We start from the raw sequence: 19,515 nt of genomic DNA, 5'->3' as shown, positions 1-19,515 counted from the left end.
AATCCACAGAAAGAAACAAGTTTAAACAGTTTCAGCCAAATCAGATTTTCTTCATCATAATTCACATAAAATTACAGTTATTAGAGATGAAGTCACTGCAGTGTTCGTCGCCGCCCCCCCCATTCCCACCAGGGACATCGGCTCTAAACACATATTTACTTCACATGATACAAACAGAATAACTTCCTGTGTGTGCTTAACATATATCACAGTTTTATGAGACTGTCCTCTGTTGTGTCACTAACTTAAATATCACAGTCTAATGACCCTGTAGCCGTTGGTATGTGTGTTAGACAGTCAGTATGCGGAGGAGAGACAGCTCTGTGTGTGTGTGTGTGTGTGTGTGTGTGTGTGTCAGTTGGACTACAGGGTCACCACTACACCCCCGCAAACGAGCCACGACAAATATCTCAATCATCTCGCCACAATCAGGACCAGATGGGCTAAGTCAACACAGTGATGTGTGTGTGTGTGTGTGTGTGTGTGTGTGTGTGTGTGTGTGTGTGAATGTATACGTACATGAAGGAGTGTCTGTTCTACAAATCACTGTTGAGCTATAGAGTGTCTGAGATTTTTTTACCTGCTGCAACTATTTTAAATCTGCATGAACAGATTTTTTGTCCAGCAGTAGTGAACACAGCACCGACATATTATCAACTTTTAAGTTGATATGTTGAACTTGTTAGCAAACAGTTGATTATTTCCACATCCAGCAGTTACTGGTCAACATTATCATTCATTTGGAGTTGTGTTTCTGTCCACCTGCTGACTGTAAGTCCAATATTCATTCTCTTTTAGCTCTGTTTTTACTAACAGCTAACTGTGTCTGTTTGCTGTTTGGTGCTGAGTAGGTAGTGTACAGTGGCTTTTTCTCTGAAAATGACGCTATGAGAATAAACCAGAACAGCAAAGTTACAGCCAGAGAGCTAAACAATGAGCTGAAACTCACTATAAAGCTCCATAAAGCTGAGAGGAGCTGCAGAGTCACTGATAATTCTCTGTATGTTTGATACTATGAGCCATGACCAACACATTACACACTGAAAGTTTGAACATTATCATTATGGAAAATATCAATAGTAGCCACTTGATAGTCAAGTAACACTTGAAACACATTGTTTTTTTGCTTCAACTGGAAAGTTAAAGTCTTGCACACCCATCAATCCATCTGCCATGACCGCCACATAAGAGAAATGGGTTCAAAGGGCACAAAACATTAGTTAATCATGGCGTGTAACAATAAATCTAAAAAGTTCCAACAAACAGATCCAAGGCTCAACAGAGTTTTGCTCAAATTTAAGTTCCTTCACATCTTGGTTTTTAGATTTCATTCAGTTCAGAGTAAACTACTTCCTTTAAAAAATTAAGCTGAATTGGAAGAGGAAATGTTACTCAAGGAAATAAGAAAGGTTTGTATTATTGTTGCTTGAAAACACTAATCAATTCCTGCATCTATTTAAATAAAGTTTAAAATCAGGGAGCTCATTGAGATATATATATTCCTACATTCAATGAACACTTTCATACTGTTCATACCGCTCATAATCAGTCTCTATCTATTAGTATTTATAAATACCTTATCAGTCATCAATAAAGCGGTGATTAATACTTAATTAAGTCTTCAGAGAGCAGAGAGAGAATACTTTATTTGTTTATGGAGAAAAAACATTAACGGCTGCACTATATATCATGGTCCGATGTGAACTAAAACAGGAGAATATAATAGTCTTCATGATTGAATTGTTGAATAAATACAGGTCAAATTGAATATGAATCATCCACAAAGACATTTAAAAAGTTGTAATAATTAAATTTTTGTATATTTTGGGTCACTTTAGGAAACAGCCTAAAATTTCAGGCTAATAGGCGGTGTTTAGGGAGTTTTTACTGCTCTAAAATGTAAAAATGGGTCAAATGAAAAGTATGTGAGAGTTAAGAGGATTGGTATTAACACAACATTTGCCTTTCTCTATTAATAGTTTCGCTCTGGACAATAAAAGTTACCTCTCTGTATTCCAACAATTTCACATTTCCTCAATAACATCAACCAGATTCTTTAAACCTGCTCTTTGCCAGACTTCTAGAGAAGTACTTCCTGGGTAAAACCTCCTTAGAGGGTTAAAGCTATAAAAAAAAAAGCATCCTTGGTGGAAAAATATTCACCAGAGTGTTTTTTCTTCTGTCTGACTGATGCATGTGAGGGTAAAGACACAGCAGGCTGCAACAGTTTGGGGGGCCATTACCGGTCCCGCTGTGTGAAGTCTGCTTAAAGGAAATGGTTTGAAAATGGCCCGTAGGAGGTTAATGCTCTTATGTAAAAAAAGAAGGTTTCAAAAACCGGCGAAAGAATGCAAACACAGACGTAGATTGATCGGAGACGGTGACAGCTGCAGGAAAGGTGTAAGATAAATAAATGAAGCTCAGCGGCAGTACAGTACGTTCACTCCCTGAACTACAGAAACAGAAATAAAGACGAGTCTGTAACATTACCTGTATGTCCTAATCTATTTACTGAGACAATAAGCAAAGCCGCTGGTTAATGAAGTATTAATGGTCGGTGTTGTCGTAACGCTCCTCTGTCAGCGTGTTTGAACAGATGGCGTTGGATGGACGCCACCTGACGATGGAATCGTTTTACTAGATGATGGACAGCGTGTTTTGAAATGAGTTTGCTAAAAAACTAGAAGAAAAATTGAACATGGTCGTGGATGATTTGTAAAACAAACGTGCCTTAATGACTGTTTGGTCCTCACATCAGTGCTAAAACATCCATTAAACACTGATATTTAAAACCTGCTCTGCTCAACATCCCATTCCACACTCCTCCAATGTTTTCCAGTTTAAACACACATTGCCAAAGATAGAAGGAGTCCAACTTTACTGTGAGAAGTTGTGAGATATTCTGGCGTTATCTCCCAGTGTTCACTACAGAAATCATGTAAGGTTACTAATAAAAATTCCAGCAGACACTAAAACTAAACACTAAATTGTAATTGTATCTACCTCTACTGTTTCTACAACCCACATATCCTGGCTGGGATTTGTTTTTACTGGTATTAAAGTTGTTGCTATTTCACAAGAGAGCTTGTACATGGAGACAAACAACCTCCATCTCCAGCAGCAGGAAGCGTCAATATGTTTAGAAGACATTGGTACGGTTGGGGTCATCACACCGACACCTATCAATTACACATTAATATTTACAATCAGATGAACTCTGGTGCCCTTTTGGATGCATCTTATATTGGCCAGTTTCTACCTGATTGTCGTTATTTCAGACATAAAAAATGTAAGACTTCTAGAATTAAATAATAAAGTATAATCTGCAAAAGCCTGTTTAACTGTAATTATTCATTATTTAATTTATTTTATTATATTTTTCCCAATATACTTTCTTTCTTTTCTTTTACCTAACATTGTTTTGTGTGTTGTTGTGTGGCTGTTAATGTTTCTCAACACCATTGTAAATGAAGATTCCTCCTCAATGGTCTTTCGAGGTAAAATAAAGGTTAATATCAGGCAGGGAGTTCCGGTCCTCTGAAATGAGGCCAACGCGGAAGTAACTTAAAACTGCATTCTATCAAAAGGCCACCAGGGGGCGACCGTTTTGGTGTCAAAAGGACTTCCGTCTCTATACAAGTCAATGGAGAATTCACCAACTTCTCACTTGATTTATAACCTCAGTAAACGTTTTCAAAATGTGTTTATGGTCTCAATCGCTAGTTTAACGCCTTCTTCAATGCAGTATGATGTTCATTTGTGAAATTTTGGCCTCCCTGATTTTATATTTGACGATAAAGCAGGGTATGCATTGGGACGTGTCCACGTCGTGATTGACAGGTTGATATACAGTCTATGGTTAATATATTATTTGCTCTTGAGTTTTCTTGAGAACAGAGAGGATAAATAAATCTTGCTTTTGTAAACAAACTCCCAGTGAAGTCACATTATATAACCCTCTAATTCTACAGGTGTCTCATTCTGGGGTCTTTTTGTGATTTTCTATCTATTTTTTGATTAAACATGGTCAAAGTTCCAAAACTTGAGGTGAAGAAAAGCTCTCTGTAAGACAAGGCCCAGGTTTCAGCTGTCCTGAACTCTTGTGATTTATGTTTTAAACTTTCCCGACAAGATGACGTCAACTTATCAAGCATGCTCGTAAATGGGCGTTTGTTCCACAGCCTTGGTTGCTAAGGTGGTTGCTAAGGTGTTTCCATGTGTTGTTCACATTGTTCATGTTCATATTTCATATTTTGGCTCCAACATGCATGGATGGATTTGAGAAAAATATTTGGTGTAAAAAAAAAAACATGGTCAAAGGTCCAAGACTGGAGGTGAACATATGTAATATATGTGTATATAAAAATCTAAATAGCCTCTGCTTCAACGTTTCCTCATGTCCACAAATGGCTAATAAATGGTTTTACGTTGGAAACCTTTGTTGCTAAGCATGTTCTCATTGTCCATTCTGATATTTCAGATGTGATTCAGCTCCAATGTGTACAGATGTATTTGAAAAGTTGACATTTGGAGTAAAGAAGGAGAAAAAGAAGTGAAATCCTGGACAGGAGCTAAAACAGCCTGTTTCAGTCAGAGGCTGAACTGAGGGCTGCAAAGGGACCAGTAGAAGATAAATAAGGAGTTTTTAACTGGAAATCATGCAAAGATTTTCCTGTAGAGCCCCAGAATATTAAATATAGAGCTGGAAATGTGAAGAATATGTCATAAGTGCATCTTCAGTATCTTTATAAGTCAATGCATTAGAAAATATTTTTGCACATTTACAGCAAAAATGTTTATAAAAGTTAATTTTAACTTTTATTTTTAAGGGGAAACAAGTTCACCCAGTGTGTTTAAAACAAGCAGTCTGAGTGAACTTGTTTTCTTTTCCAAATAAGTTCGGTTTATTAAAACCTGTTCCTGCCTCAGTGTTGTCAGCATCTCATAAAAACGTCCTCATTAAGTTTTAAGACCTGAATAGTTTATGTCTATATTGAACTCATTGGTTGTTAAGTTCTGTTTTTGATCAAATTACACACAGAAAATTGAGGTCAGGGTCATATTACTCCATCATAGAAGGACTGTAAGACTGCTTTGTTTCATTATCAGTAGGTCTGACGATTATTTTCTTTTACAACCGACTGATGTTCAATCTATAAAACGTCAGAAAACATTTTAAAATGCCAATCGTTCCCCTGAAGCCCCAGTGAGAATATTCAGATGACTTTTATCTGAACAAGAGTTAAAAACCTGTTTTGACTGCAGCTATTAAATTGTACTTTCTCTCACTTATTTGGTATTTTTGGTATTTGGTATTTTCCCATATTTCATGTGATTTTAACATTGGTTTTTTTTAATAATCCTATTACACAGGGACTCCAGTGATGTGAATTGCATTCCTTTACATGTACAACATGTTGGAACAATGACAAAAATCTTAAAACTTTACTATCATGGGAAACTGGAACAGCAGATACTCACATTCGAGAAGCTGCTACCAGTGAATTTTTGGCATTTTTTAGTTAAAAATGGACCTAAATGATTAATCAATTATCAAAAATGTTGTCAATTAATCTTCTGTGAAGTAATCCATTCTAGCACACGACAATGCGTAACTATGTATAGTGGGGATCAATAGGAGCCCCACAACAAATCTTTGTCCCAGAGATCCACTGGATGTTAATCTCACCATAAATCCTTCCCATCTGTTCTGCTTCTTCTTGGACTCAAACTATTTTAAAAAGACAAACATACCCCTAACAGTGCTTGAAAATGTAAAGAGGGAAGAGAAGAAAAAAAAGAATTTAATATGTCTGAGTACTATCACGGTTTTTGGTTTTGACTACCGGCTGTCCCCAAAGAGCCGAGGAAGAGGAGATGAGAGCCGAGAGAGAGAGAGAGTTTCAAGTTCACTCATTTTTAGGGGCGATAAAAAGGGAATGTTTGAGCCCCTCGGTGGCTGTGGTGCTTGGCCTCACGCCAGGATGTGAGTGTGTGTGTACAGCGTGTGTGTGTGTACAGTGTGTGTGTGTGTGTGTACAGTGTGTGTGTTCAGTGAGAATCAGAGAGAGAGAGAAGAATGAGAAAGAACAAGAAGAGGTTTTCCAAGAAGCTCTGCATGTTCGTGGTCTGTTTGGCACTTGGCCACAAGTCACTGGGAATCTCTCCCTCCTTCCCCTCCTCCTCCTCTTCCTCCTCCCCTCCTCCTCCTCTTCTACCACTCTCACTTTAATCTGTTATTCATCTAAAATCTCTTCCAGCATCTTCACACTACTTCACAATCAGTCCTCATTCCCTCCGTCATCCTCCTGACTCAACTGTTATCTATCTCTCAAAATGTGTTTTATTATTATTATTACAGTAAAAAAATGTGGGCCTTTTCCCATCAAATATTTCCGAAGTGCAAACGAAAAAATCGGAATTTGGCAAAAACAGTTTCTCTGTTTTTTTTTCATACATTTTAATCATTTCTACATCTTTTTAAATTATGGATTGTCAACAATATTGACATATACAAAAAAAGGATGAGGATTTATTTTCATGTCTTTAGGGTGAAACACTGTTTTTAGCTTTTTAACATTACTTCATTGATTTGTCATCATTTTTCTCTCTTTTACTAATAACCATCTGTGAATATCTGTTGATCTGGATTATAAATTGCTTCATACAATTGCCTTTATCGGGATGAATACAGTTGTATTGAATTTTTTGATTTTTTGTGTTTTTTTTTATACAGTTATAAAACAAAATGTTTAAATGAGGTGAATATGTATAAAAATTCACCTCTACTTCCTCCTCCTGATGACATCACATTGTTTCCTGATGCCCATAAATGGTCGTCTGTTGCCAGGTTTTTTTGCTAAAGTCGTTCACGTTGTCCACTCGCGTATTTCAACCATAGACTGTATATAAGAATTGGACGTAACATCCGTGACGTCACCCATTGGTTTGTGGACTGCTGCTCGGAAGCCAATAGATCCAGTATCGGATCTGAGCAGCGCCATCTTGAAAATTTCAGGTGCATGCTGGGAAAAATAAAAACACGGATTCTACTTATATGGGCATCAGGAGGAGCATGAGGCGCCCTCCTGAACCTGTGAACCAATCAACCTGTCAATCACGACGTAGTCACGCCCTAATGCATACCCTGCTTTATCGTCACATATAAAAACAGGGAGGCCAAAATTTCACAAATGAACATCATACTGCATTGAAGAAGGCTTTAAACTAGCGATTGAGATCATAAACACATTTTGAAAACATTTACTGAGGTTAGAAATCAAGTGAGAAGTTGGTGAATTCTCCATTGACTTGTATAGAGACAGATTCCTTTTGACACCAAAACGGTCGCCCCCTGGTGGCCTTTTGATAAAATTTTAAGTTTTAAGTTACTTCCGCGTTGGCCTCATTTCAGAGGACCGGAACTCCCCGCCTGGTTTCAACATGTACAGATGGATTTGAGAAGTTGACATTTGGCATATAAGAGGAGAAAAAAACTAATTGAATTCAGTTGTTTCATTTAGACCCATCGCCACAGGTGTATAAAATCAAGCACCTCGACGTGTTCTGAAGAGCTCAGTGAATTTAAGCCTGGTTCTGTCATAGGATAAGAAGTCAGTTCATGAAATTTCTCCCCTTCTAGATATTCCTCATTCAGCTGTAAGTGGTATTGTTGAAAAGTGGAAGTTGTTTGAAACAACAGCAACTCAACCATATAGTGGCAAACCACATAAAGTCACTGAGCGGTCAACGACTGCTGAGGCACGTAGTGTGTAAGCGTCGCCAACGCTCTGTTGGTTCAGTAACTGCAGAGTTTTTAACCTCTGGCATTAACATCAGCACAAACACTGTGTGCCGGGATCTTCATGGAACGCGTTTCCATGGCCGAGCAGTTGCATGCAAACCATCACCAAGCACAATGCCAAGCGTTGGATGGATTGGTGTAAAGCACGCTGCCATTGGCAACGTCGTCTGTGGTGTAACGAATCACACGTCTCTGTCTGGCAGTCTGATGGACGCGTCTGGGTTCGGTGGATGCCAGAAGAACGTTACCTGCCTCACTGCATTGTGCCATCTGTAAAGTTTGGAAGAGGGATAATAGTGTGGGAGTTGTCTTTGAGTTGTTGGGCTTGGCCTCTTAGTTCCAGTGACTGGAACTCTTAATGCTTCAACCGAGACATTTTGGACACTTCTATGATTCCAGCTTTGTGGGAACAGTTTGGGGAGGGCCCTTCTCTGTTCCAGCATGACTGTGCTCCATTGCACAAAGCAACGTCCATTAAGACATGGTTGAGTGAGTTTGGTGTGGAAGAACTGGACTGGGAGCCCTGATCTCAACCCCATCGAACACCTTTGGGATGAACTAGAGCGGACATTGCGAGTCAGGACTTCTAGTGCAACATAAGTGCCTGAACTCACAAATGTTTTTCTGGGTGAATGAGCAAAAATTCCCACAGATACACTTCAAAATGTTGTGGAAAGCCTTCCCAGAACAGTGAAAGCTGTTATAGCTGCCAAAGGGAGGGAACCAGACCCATATTAATGTCTGTGTATTTAGACTTCATAAAAGCTCCTGTAGGTGTAACAGCCAAGTGTCCCAATACATTGGTCCATATAGTGTTTATAATTGTAAACAAAATATGATGCTGTGGGTGCTTGTATTTGTGCACACCTCCACAAACAATTAACATGAATACCTTGAGATTTTGTGTACATTGACAACAAATAGTGATTGTTTTATTAAGTCTTTCTCTCTTTCTTGCCTTCCTTCTTCATCTCCTCGAACCTTTTTATCAGTCAGCCCTCGTTTTGCCCTCAGCTTGTCCACTTCCATGGTAACTGAAATCTCCCACAATGCCAACTCACAGCTGAACAATGATGAATGATCCTTTAAACTGGGATTAGAAAACAAAATGAGCCGCCATTGACTCTCTGAATCACACACACACACACACACACACACACACACACACACACACACACACACTGAGGAGGAGTATTTTATCCCTGTCCAGCTGATAACAGCCTGTCTGCTCTGCTGACAAATTCTGTGGCCTTTACAGCAGAAGATAAATCTCACTTACAGTCTCTCTCCATTTCCTCCTCTTGGCTTTTTGTCATCTAATGTGTCTCAATGTCTGGCTCTGGGCCATTAACTTGGCTCCTAGAAACACTAAAGAGGGGTTTCGACTTGACCAGTTTGGGGTGTTTGAACTGTGCAGCTCAAATATTTTTCATTAGAGTAGAAATCTGAATCTGTTTTTCTGTATTTTTGACAAGAAAAATCTTTCTTGTTTTGGTCTTTTTGTACCTCAATTCTCCAAGATCATCCCTACATCAAACATGTGGGAGGATGATGTCTTTATGTTTGGATTTTATTAAGATGATGTTTTGAGTTTTCACACTACTCCTCAGTTTTGGTAACTACTCATTTTTTCTTCTGTTGCTCCCAAATGAACCTTAAATCCATCAAATCTGCACACATCACTTCCAATGATTTATGCCAATACAGAACTACCAGATGTTAGGTGTTTAGAATGGATTTAACAACAATAATAATAATAAAAACTTAATTTAAAATACATGATTCTCAAGTGTCATTCTAAAGGTTTAATAATGGTGCTTTTCCACTACACAGTTCCAGCACAACTCAACTCGACTCGGTACGGTTCCAGGACAGACCAAACACATAAACAATGGAGGACATGGAGGCGATGGTGTACTTGCTGCTGTTTGAGGCTTTCTGTCTCACACAAAGCAAGAGAAGAGAAACCAATCTCTGTAACGCTGTTGCTGGTATTTAAAAATGCCGGGTTTCATGACTCTTCCAGTGACTCTCTGACCAATCAGTGGCCGGCAGTCTGTTGACGTCAACTTTAGTATCGGCTCGGCTCGCTTGGAACCTCGGCAGAGCAGATACTAAAAAAGTACCAGGCACCAGGTACTATCCCTGATGGAGACGAAAAGAAAACCGAGTCCAGTCGAGTCGTGCTGGAACTGTGTAGTGGAAAAGCGCCTTAAGTGAGGGGCATCTTCTCAGACTTTCAGGGGGAGAAGGTTCAGTCAAAAAGTAATTTAGACATTTTCAGTCTAAAATTCTAAATGCATTTTTCTTTGTCTACACAGGAGGCGTTCAGGTACAGTGTTGAGTGTAGGTCACACAATCAGTGTAGTTAAGGGGAAAATAGACTTGAAACATACAAACACATCTTACAGGTATTTACGAGCCGTCACTGAGTGGATTAAAATAGAAGCGTGTCTTTTCGGCATCAGCGCTGTCGGGAAGAAAACGTTAAACGATATCGTAGCGAGACGGAGGAGGAGATAAATGTTTGTTCGGCTGCAGCATTGTGCTGACTGATGGTTTTGTCGTCTGTTGAACTTTGGCTGAGTCAGATTTCCTTAACAGAGCTGCTGACATAAAAAAATAAGACCGGAGATGTGACCCAGAAACTGTATATATAAGTTTACTGCTTTTGGGCTTGCGTGTGTTATTTGAGAGAATTTTAATATTTTATGACGTTTCTGACTACATCTTGTTGACGGCTGTACATATAATCTTCTGGGGTCAACTTTAAATCTGCAGGGCTGCATGTTAAATATTTGTATAATGTAAACTGTTATGTGTGACCTACGACCATAAAACTCACCCATCAAAACTCTATGAGAAAAGTTGAGGAAAAGCAGATTTACACACAGTTTGGGAGCTGATGCTGTGCTATGTGTGTGTGTGTGTGTGTGTGTGTGTGTGTGTGTGTGTGTGTGTGTGTGTGTGTGTGTGTGTGTGTGTGTGTGTGTGTGTGTGTCTGTGTGTCATACATGTCGGACATATGTTGATCCACTCTGGATGTTAAACAGAATCCATGTTTTCATGATGCACAGATGAAGAATGTTTCTCTGCAGGATCGATCATGTGAGGCTGTGATGAATTAGATTTTAGGAGTTTAGTGGAGAGCAGATCCTCCAGAGGAGTGTAGAAGCTTCATTTAACACGCTTCTGTCTAGACAATCTATTTCACGCCTGGATATGATGAGTGTACTGTGATTATCTTTTCCTAGTTAAAAGTTTAAGTTTCTGTCTATTTGGATTTAAAGTTAAAATGATTAAATGTTTTTGTGTAAACTAAACAGTGAACAGCTGAGGTGTTTCATATGATAAAACCTTTTACAAACACTATACTTGAGTTAAGCTTTTAAAAGCCTCAGCTTTCTGAAAGTAACTCCATATGAAACACGTAACGCTTATTGTCCAGTTTCTATCTCAATGGAATGAGACTTTTCCTTTGTGTAACTGTCTGTTTTCTTCATCGTTTTTCTTTATGTATTGTTGTGTGGCTTTTTTTATGTTTGAACAAGCCAATAAATATATGTTTAAAAAAGTTTCACAAACTTCAGTGAACGTACAACAACTTCTTACTCACTTTTTCATCACTTTACATGATACAAGCCAACAGAGAACTACTCAACAACAACATCACTATCTGGACAAAATGATGAATCTAGATCACATCTGGCATTATACCCTTATACACTTCATAAACTTTTTATTATTATTCCATGTTTTCCTCCTCTAAGTAATCAACTGCTGTTTAACAAGAACATTACATACTTTAAGTGTAGTTGTGGGACACTAGATCTTTCTAGCTCTGCTCAGACTGACACAGTTCTTCCTTTTCACACATACACTTCAACCCTGACATTTTCTGGACACCACTCTGAGGAGCGTTTTGAGTGAACGCAAATGTCCAAATCACCCGGACTGGACCTTAAATGGACTTTACGCTGCCAGCTTCCTAATACAAAGTCCATGTAATGTCTGATTGAACCCATGTGTGAATACAGACTACAGCTGCTTGCTGCTGCAGTAAGGGAGACGTACGAGCAATTCATCAAACTACTGTTGAACCAGCAGAACATAAACTTTAATACAACCTCTTTAACTTCCAGCAGTCAGCTCCCCTCTCATCCACAGCTGCTATTTTACACCTGTGACTGCCGCTGGATAATCGCAGCAGGCCAGCTGAGCTGCATTAATCTGACTGAGCCTGAACGCTCCACTGTGAAGGTAGTAATGGGAGAGAGGACTTAAAATAAAAGCTTTTACAACTGCAACATATTTTTTACATCATGTCCTCCCCTAAACCAAACGACGTGTTTCCAGTAGGTGACAACATGTTTGACTCGGACAATCTCCTGCTGTGCGCTACATGTGTGAAAAGAAAACTCTGCAAAATGTCTGGACTTGATACTGTGGACATTGGACCACATGCAGCAACATTATCAAGTCAACTCCAGATGCACCAAACGTTCTTAACCACCCAAATCTGCTCTTACTCAGGTGTGCTGTCTAATGACTCCCACTTGATCTTACATTGGAAGCGTGTGGTTGATTGTTATTAGCATAGGTATCGCCCCCTAAACACTATTTAAGAGCAGCTGTTGTGCTGTGTGAAAATACTCACCACAAAAAAGGCCACAAGAAGATGAACTTAAAGAAACTGACATACTGTTCACTTCCTAATTTAACTGATCCCCTATTGTGATAAATCAAGCAACCTTTTTCTTTAGCCCAAAAATGTAATAATCCAATTATTAAAATTACTGTAAAATATCTTCTCTCAACCATTCGTAAAAAAATTCTCCTACCTAAGAGAAGAGCAAAAGTAAGACAACACTGGGAAAGTTCAGAAATCAATGAGAAGTAACAATCAATGGAACAAATCTTTAATACGAACAAAAATAAGACAGAATTTGTTCATATCTGACTTCTTGCATTAGGCCCGGCATCCGGACTTCATGTGAAAACTGCTTGTTTCTACACAGGATGTGTAGCACGATTAGCAAGTTCACAGAGCAGCAGCATCACCTCCAGCTCCGTCTGTGCGTCTACACAGGAGGCGTTCAGGTACAGCGTTGAGTGTAGGTCACACAAGCACTGTAGGAAAATAGATTCGAAGCCTACAGATACGTCTCAGGTTACGAGCCGTCAGCTGTGTTGATTAAAACAGAATCTGTTCTGTCAGAGGTGTGAGTCAAACGAGTGAGAAACGCAGCTGTAACGCTTTCTGTGTAGACATGACGTAAGGGAGAGTAAATGTGTAAACTGATGCGGGGGAGTGTTGAAAGAGTGCAAACCTGCTTTACAAAAAACATTTCTCTCCCTGGAAAATACATTACACACATAATCAGCACACGCATCAACCTCCAACTCCAACCTCCACCGGAGCTCTGAGCAGTGATCAGCGGGACTGTTTGTTGTGTTTACTGCCACAGAAAAGGAAAAAATCTCTTGTTTAATGTACAACGTCGTCCCTCCGTCAGCGCCTTGTGAAGGTTTCCTAACATTACCAGCAGTTACATGTGCAACATTGTGGCGATTATGTCATAGTTAAAGAGGAAGCACACAATTAGGAAATCCAAGCAGAGAAATTCAAGATAATTTTGAGCAGTTTCGATTTAAAATATTCATCATTATTAACCCTCCTGTTGCCCTCGAGTCAAGGAAGGAAGGGAGAAGGAAGGAAAGGAGGGAGGGAGGAAGGATGGGAAGGAAGGAAAGGAGGGAGGAAGGGAGGAAGAAGGAAGGAAAGGAGGAAGGGAGGAAGGAAGGAAGGACAGAGGAAAGGAGGAAGGACGGAGGAAAGAAGGAGGAAGGAAGGTAGGAGGGAGGGAGGAAAGAAGGAAGGGAAGAAGGAGGAAGGAAGGTAGGAGGGAGGGAGAAAGGAAAAGAAGAAGGGAGGAAGGAAGGAAAGAAGGAAGGGAGGAAGGTAAGGGGAGGAAAGAAAGAGAGAAGGAGGGAGGGAGGAAGGAAAGGAAGGAAGGGAAGAAAGGGAGAGGAAGGAAAGAAAGAGAGAAGGAGGGAGGGAGGAAGGACAGAGGGAAAGAAGGAAGGGAGGAAAGAAGGAACAGTCAAAACAGACAGTTATTTATTATGTTCTCCAAAAAAGTCTTTTACAGGATGAAGTGTTTTTTTTTTTAAAGGTTTTGAAGTTATAATTTGAGTAAAAATGGAAGGAATGTTCTTGCTGTAGAAGAACTGATGATTATTTAGAAACAACAGATCTCAGGAAGCTTTCACTGTTCTGTAAGATAGCGGCAAAGATGGAAAGTACGACATCTAAAATAACCACGCATCACTTTGTAGCTGTTATCACTTACTCCTGTTTATTCTGAAGCATCTTGTTTATTATCTGGTTGTTGGTGGTCTGTTGGTCTGAGAGTCGATGTTGTTTAATTTACCAACAGCAGCCAGTAAACAAGCGACAGAGCGAGCCACACCTGTTCTGCTCTGCTGATGACATCACACAGCACTTTAACACCGTGAGCCGAGCAATCTTTATATTTCTCAAACTTTAATAAAATCTGCAGGAAGGAAGATGTTTGTAAAAATACACACCTGTCAGCCTAAATTAAAAAGCTGGACTGAACTGGAACAACAAACAGCCTTTACTAACCTTCATCTCGGTGATGTGACTTCTGTGTCAACAATATAAATGAATACAAATTTAAGCTTGAATTCCAAAACCAGAGCAAAGAGCAGCGATTCATCCAGAGAAACTTCAACTCATCATTCTCATCGGTTTCTTTAAGCTTTGTGTCGTCCTCCCGGGTCAAGATGACCCCGCCATAAATCTAACAAGGCCAACCTCTCACTCTGACTTAACTTTAAACTGCCTTTAAATCCAATTGTCACCCAATCAAAGAGAAAATATTCTGGCTCAATGCTGATGCTAGATGCTTTGGCTAAACCACTGCACCGCGCCCCACTGGCTTAATCAGTGTCCTCTTGAGATTTCTTCCATATTTTCTCTGTCAAACATATTCTGCACATTTCCAGCTCTATATTTATATTTTGAGTCTCTACTGGAATATATTTGCATGATTTATCATTGTAAACTGCTTATGTATATTATACTGGTCCTTTATGCAGCCCCTCAGTTCAGCCTCTGTTTGAAATAGGTCCTGTCTCTTTAAGGCCCCGCCCCAATGAGCCCACTCTCTTCTGATTGGTCAGCTCCAGAGGCTACGTGAACAAACAATAGTAGGCAAATTTCTCTTCTTTTCTTTTCTCTTCTTCTCGTTCTTTACTCAAAAATGGAAACTTCTCAAATACGTCTGTACATTTCCTGAATCCGATCATGAAATATGCGACTCGACAACGCGAACAACCTTAGCAACAACCTTAGCGAAACATCTGATGTCAGTTGGATGATGAATTAGAGGTACGTTTCCATTCATCTCAAGTTTTGTACATCACAGCAGTATATAAAGAACAGAAATGTTAAAAAATAGTGTCTTTTAAAGGATATTTTGAGGGGGGGAGTTTTTCTTTATTTTCTAATCAGGCGTCTCAGGATAGAGGATGTTTTTATGCTGCACAGACTGTAGTGATTCATGAGGCTACAATCCACATTTTATCTGCTCAGACTAAACTACAACTGGCTCTTCTAATTGGCTCAATAGGCAGCTTCATCCCAATGCTGTGACTCACTCATTTGTCCAACCAGCATCAATGTAGAATAACTGGATCCAACTAATCTTACCAACAGCCACAAATGAACAACTCCTCTGGTATGAAGTCTTTTCATGAATTAACCTGTTTTACCATAATTTAATAACCTATATTGATGTATGATGTTGGTGATGATGACGCCTCAGGTCAATTTTTATTCCAGTTTTTGTACTTTTTTAAATTTAACCCTCCTGTTGTCCTCGAGTCAAGGAAGGAAGGGAGGAAGAAGAGAGGAAGGAAGGATGGAAAGGAGGAAGGAAGGAAGGAAGGAAGGAAGGAAGGAAAGGAGGAAAGGAAAGAAGGGAGGGAGGGAGGAAGAAGGAAGGAAAGGAGGGAGGAAGAAAGGAGGGAAGGAGGGAGGAAGGAAGGAGGGAAGGAAGGACAGAGGAAAGAAGGAAGGAAGGAAGGAAGGTAGGAAGCAGGGAGGAAAGAAAAAAGGGAGGGAGAAAGGAAAAGAAGAAGGGAGGAAGGAAGGACGGAGGAAAGAAGGACGGAAGGAAGGAAGGTAGGGAGAATGGAAAAGAGGAAGGGAGGAAGGAAGGAAAGAAGGACAGAGGAAAGAAGGAAGGGAAGAAGGAAAGAGAGAAGGAGAGAGGGAGGAAGGACAGATGAAAGGAAGGAAGGAAGGGAGGAAAGAAGGAACAGTCAAAACAGACAGGGTCAATTTGACCCGGAAGGACGACACAAAGGTTAAAAGTGAAGAACTGAGACTTTAAAGTTTTGTTTTGGATAGTTTAAAACCTTATTTCTAAGAAGACAGTAGAGAGGTGACGGGAAATGAGTGGAGACACAGTTATTAGTTCATGATGTATATAAAGACGCCCAAGGTTTTACATTTTTTAAACCACTGAGCACCACTAACAAACTTCTATTTTCCTCTGTTGTACTGGGGTCACAGCAGAAGTCTCAGGGGCTGATATATAAAACCTCTGCACATAAATCAGCATGGTTAGCAGTGAAAGTCCTCCTAAACATCCAGATACTTTTGGTGTTATTGTGATTTGGCTGAACTGACCCTTTAAGCCTGCGGTGTACAGTCTCAGTGAAGCTACGGGAGGCACCGCTGTGGGCCGAACGTCCACTTGATACCGACACTTACTGTCCAGACACGACCTCCCCTGAGATGCTCCGAAATGTGAAACACAGATACCAAAACCCCTCTCTGCAGTGTTTGTTTCCCTCCTTGAGAGAAGAAACGCTTCCATTGCAGAAAGTGCCACAAGCGAATCAGTAAACCAAGCATCCTGAAATACACAGAAAAATACAATGCACAAAACATGTCAACATCTTCAACCCAGACGTGCTGTAAACACTTCCCCCTCAGTTGTTTGTTCATGTGGAGCAACAATTTCCCCACAAAACACACTTCATATTCTCTGTCCTTAACTTGTAATTACACGGAGGTGCAGGGTTAAGGCTACATTTGATTGCGCCAGCAGATTCCAGCCGATTAATTACGTGTTATCATAAAGTTAAGACTGAGCCTGAAGTGGATTTTCTGTTTTCTTTGCAATTCAGATGGTGCTGGCTTCCCCCAAACTGGGCCTGAGTGCTTTGACCCGGCTGCTCGGAGGGAAAGAGCAGCGCCGGGCCAAAAGGAGAGATTCCTCTCTCAGGCTCACATAAACAAACTCAGAATGGCCAACGGCACGACTGAAAAGAGAGCTGAGATACTGAAATACAGTGAGCAGTAACGCCGCCTCTGTTAAAACCTGCTCAAGTGTGAGTTACAAGATTTATACTGTAAAATACACAGATTCTCTTAAAAATGCTCTTTATTTATTACAAATCTTCAATTTGGAGTTTCTTTTTAAACACACTTTTTGTATGAATGATGTGCTATTTATAGTCCTAAATGTTTATTTTAATATAGATTTTTCTTTTTTATTGTGCTTGGCTAAGTTGTTGACCTGCGCAGGTATAACAGATAGCTATATAGGTATATAAAATAAATAATAAAAATGTAAAGATGATACTTTTAAGGTGGGTAATCATTGCTGATTGGGGTTTGAAGAGTACTGTGCGAGTACTTTTGTTCCTGTGTGTATCTTTATTACCCAGCACCTACAGAAATGAACCATGTGTCTAATGATGCAGCTAACAGCCACATAATGTACATCTAATGGTATACAATGCTCCTTTTCAGAATGTTAAGACAACAGCAGCATTCATTAAGAAACAGAAAGTCCAGTAAGTATTGAAGATGTAATTTGATCATTTATTCTGTCAGCACAATAAAGCTAGAAACACTAATCTCTCAAACTGACTTAACTTTAAGCTGCCTTTAAACTCTCACCTGAACAAAGAGCAGATACTCTCCAGCTTGACCCGGCCTTACATCTACAGTACATTGCATCTGCTTTGGCTAAACCTCTGCACCCGCCCCCACTGACTTAATCACTGTCTTCCTGAGGTTTCTTCTTTTTTTCTCTGTTAGAGGGGACGTATCCTGCACATTTCAAGGTTTATATTTATATTTTTGGTCTCTACTAGAAGATCTTTGTATTATTAACCATTAAAAACTCTTTATTTATCTTATACTGGCCCTTTAAGCAGCCCCTCAGTTCAACTTCTGTCTGAAACAGGATGTTTAGGCTCCTGTCTCTTTAAGGTCCATTACGTAAACAAACAATATGTCAGTAACAAACAGACATGAGTTAAATTACTGTACCAGTCCAGTAAATAGTGAGGGGTAATCTGATCATTTAGTCTGTCAGCACGATAAAGCTGCAACCATGAATTCATTAGTTGATTGACAGAAAATTAATCAGTAACTATTTTTCTCATCTCATCACTTATTTATCAAGCAAAGCAGCGTCTGTTCTCTGTTTCCAACTTCTCAAATGTGATGATTTGTAATATGAAAAGTGAATCCGTCTGAGTTTTCGACACTATAATAGAAGTGAAAACATCACATTAGGCTGTCAGAAGTGATAACAGACATATATTTTTTGACGTTTTTATAGACAACACGATTAATAGAGAAAATAAGATTAATCGATGATGAAAATAATGTTGCATCTTTTTAATTTATTGCATGTTTTCTTTCGATGTCATCAAATGACTCCAGAGTGTTTAGACTCTGTTTTGACAGTTTGATGCATTTCAGATGCGATTTCAGGCTTCAGGCAGATGTTTCCCATCTGTTTCCCACCCTTACTGTCTTTCCATTCAGCTCGCAGTAATCACGATGAATAATGGTACATTAACGGAACATAAACGTGCATAAATGTAATATTTGGCTAATAAACATGTTCTACGTCAGTTCAGATCTACATCACTATCACGATTGATGACTGTGCACGTTTGTTATAAGAATTATGAGTTTTGTGAATATTCAAAATTTTACAATATTAGATATTTAACCCAAAGTTTTCCTCAGACACGGCTGCTGTAAATATATCGTTCAATCGTGCAGAAGGTGAAAAAAGTGTGTCTCGCCTCTGATTGGCCTGAAGTTGCCTCCTGTCGCTGCTGATAGCTGATTCTGGCTAATGGCTTACATATAAGCCTTTATTGACCTTTGTCGGTTTAAAACAGATGTTATATGACTCGAAAAAATGTGGCATTATTCTCAACAATGTTGTGTTTGTTATATCTAAAAAAAAAAAAAGAAAGCAAAAAAGAAAGAAAATTGCATAAGTGTGTATCAGCTGTGTGATGGTTTCTCTGACAGAAATGCTTCGCTCAGTGTGAATCCGGCGTCCTGCTCGGTTGTTGGGTGCCACGGCGCTTATTTGTGATTCTGAAAAGGTCTCTGAGTGTTAAACTGTAAAAATAAACACCTCAGAGCTGACGATGTGCTGTCTCAGATGTGGGTAAACTGGCCTTCAGTGATAATGAAGAAAGCAACTCTGTGAGGATGAAGCTCAACAAGACGCTTTCTGACCTGTTGTACAAAATCATATAAAATCTGTTTGCTGGATGGTGATTTACTGACTTTCAAAACTTGTTCTTAAAACAAACACAAAAATAAACTGTGTGACTATTAGCAGCTAAATGAT

At 39.5% G+C, this 19,515-nt stretch overlaps 1 protein-coding gene across 1 annotated transcript in view; it reads right to left on the bottom strand.

The window, feature by feature from the left end:
• angpt4 (angiopoietin 4) overlaps positions 1–19,515 on the bottom strand; it is a 77,616-nt gene that overhangs the window by 28,318 nt on the left and 29,783 nt on the right. The gene's annotated exons all lie outside the window — the stretch shown is intronic.

Source organism: Scomber scombrus, chromosome 3 (assembly GCF_963691925.1).
Source record: "Scomber scombrus chromosome 3, fScoSco1.1, whole genome shotgun sequence".
In the NCBI taxonomy this organism is placed as follows: domain Eukaryota; kingdom Metazoa; phylum Chordata; class Actinopteri; order Scombriformes; family Scombridae; genus Scomber; species Scomber scombrus.
Note: the sequence above shows the minus strand (reverse complement) of the source record. Positions and strands in the feature narration are given on the sequence as shown.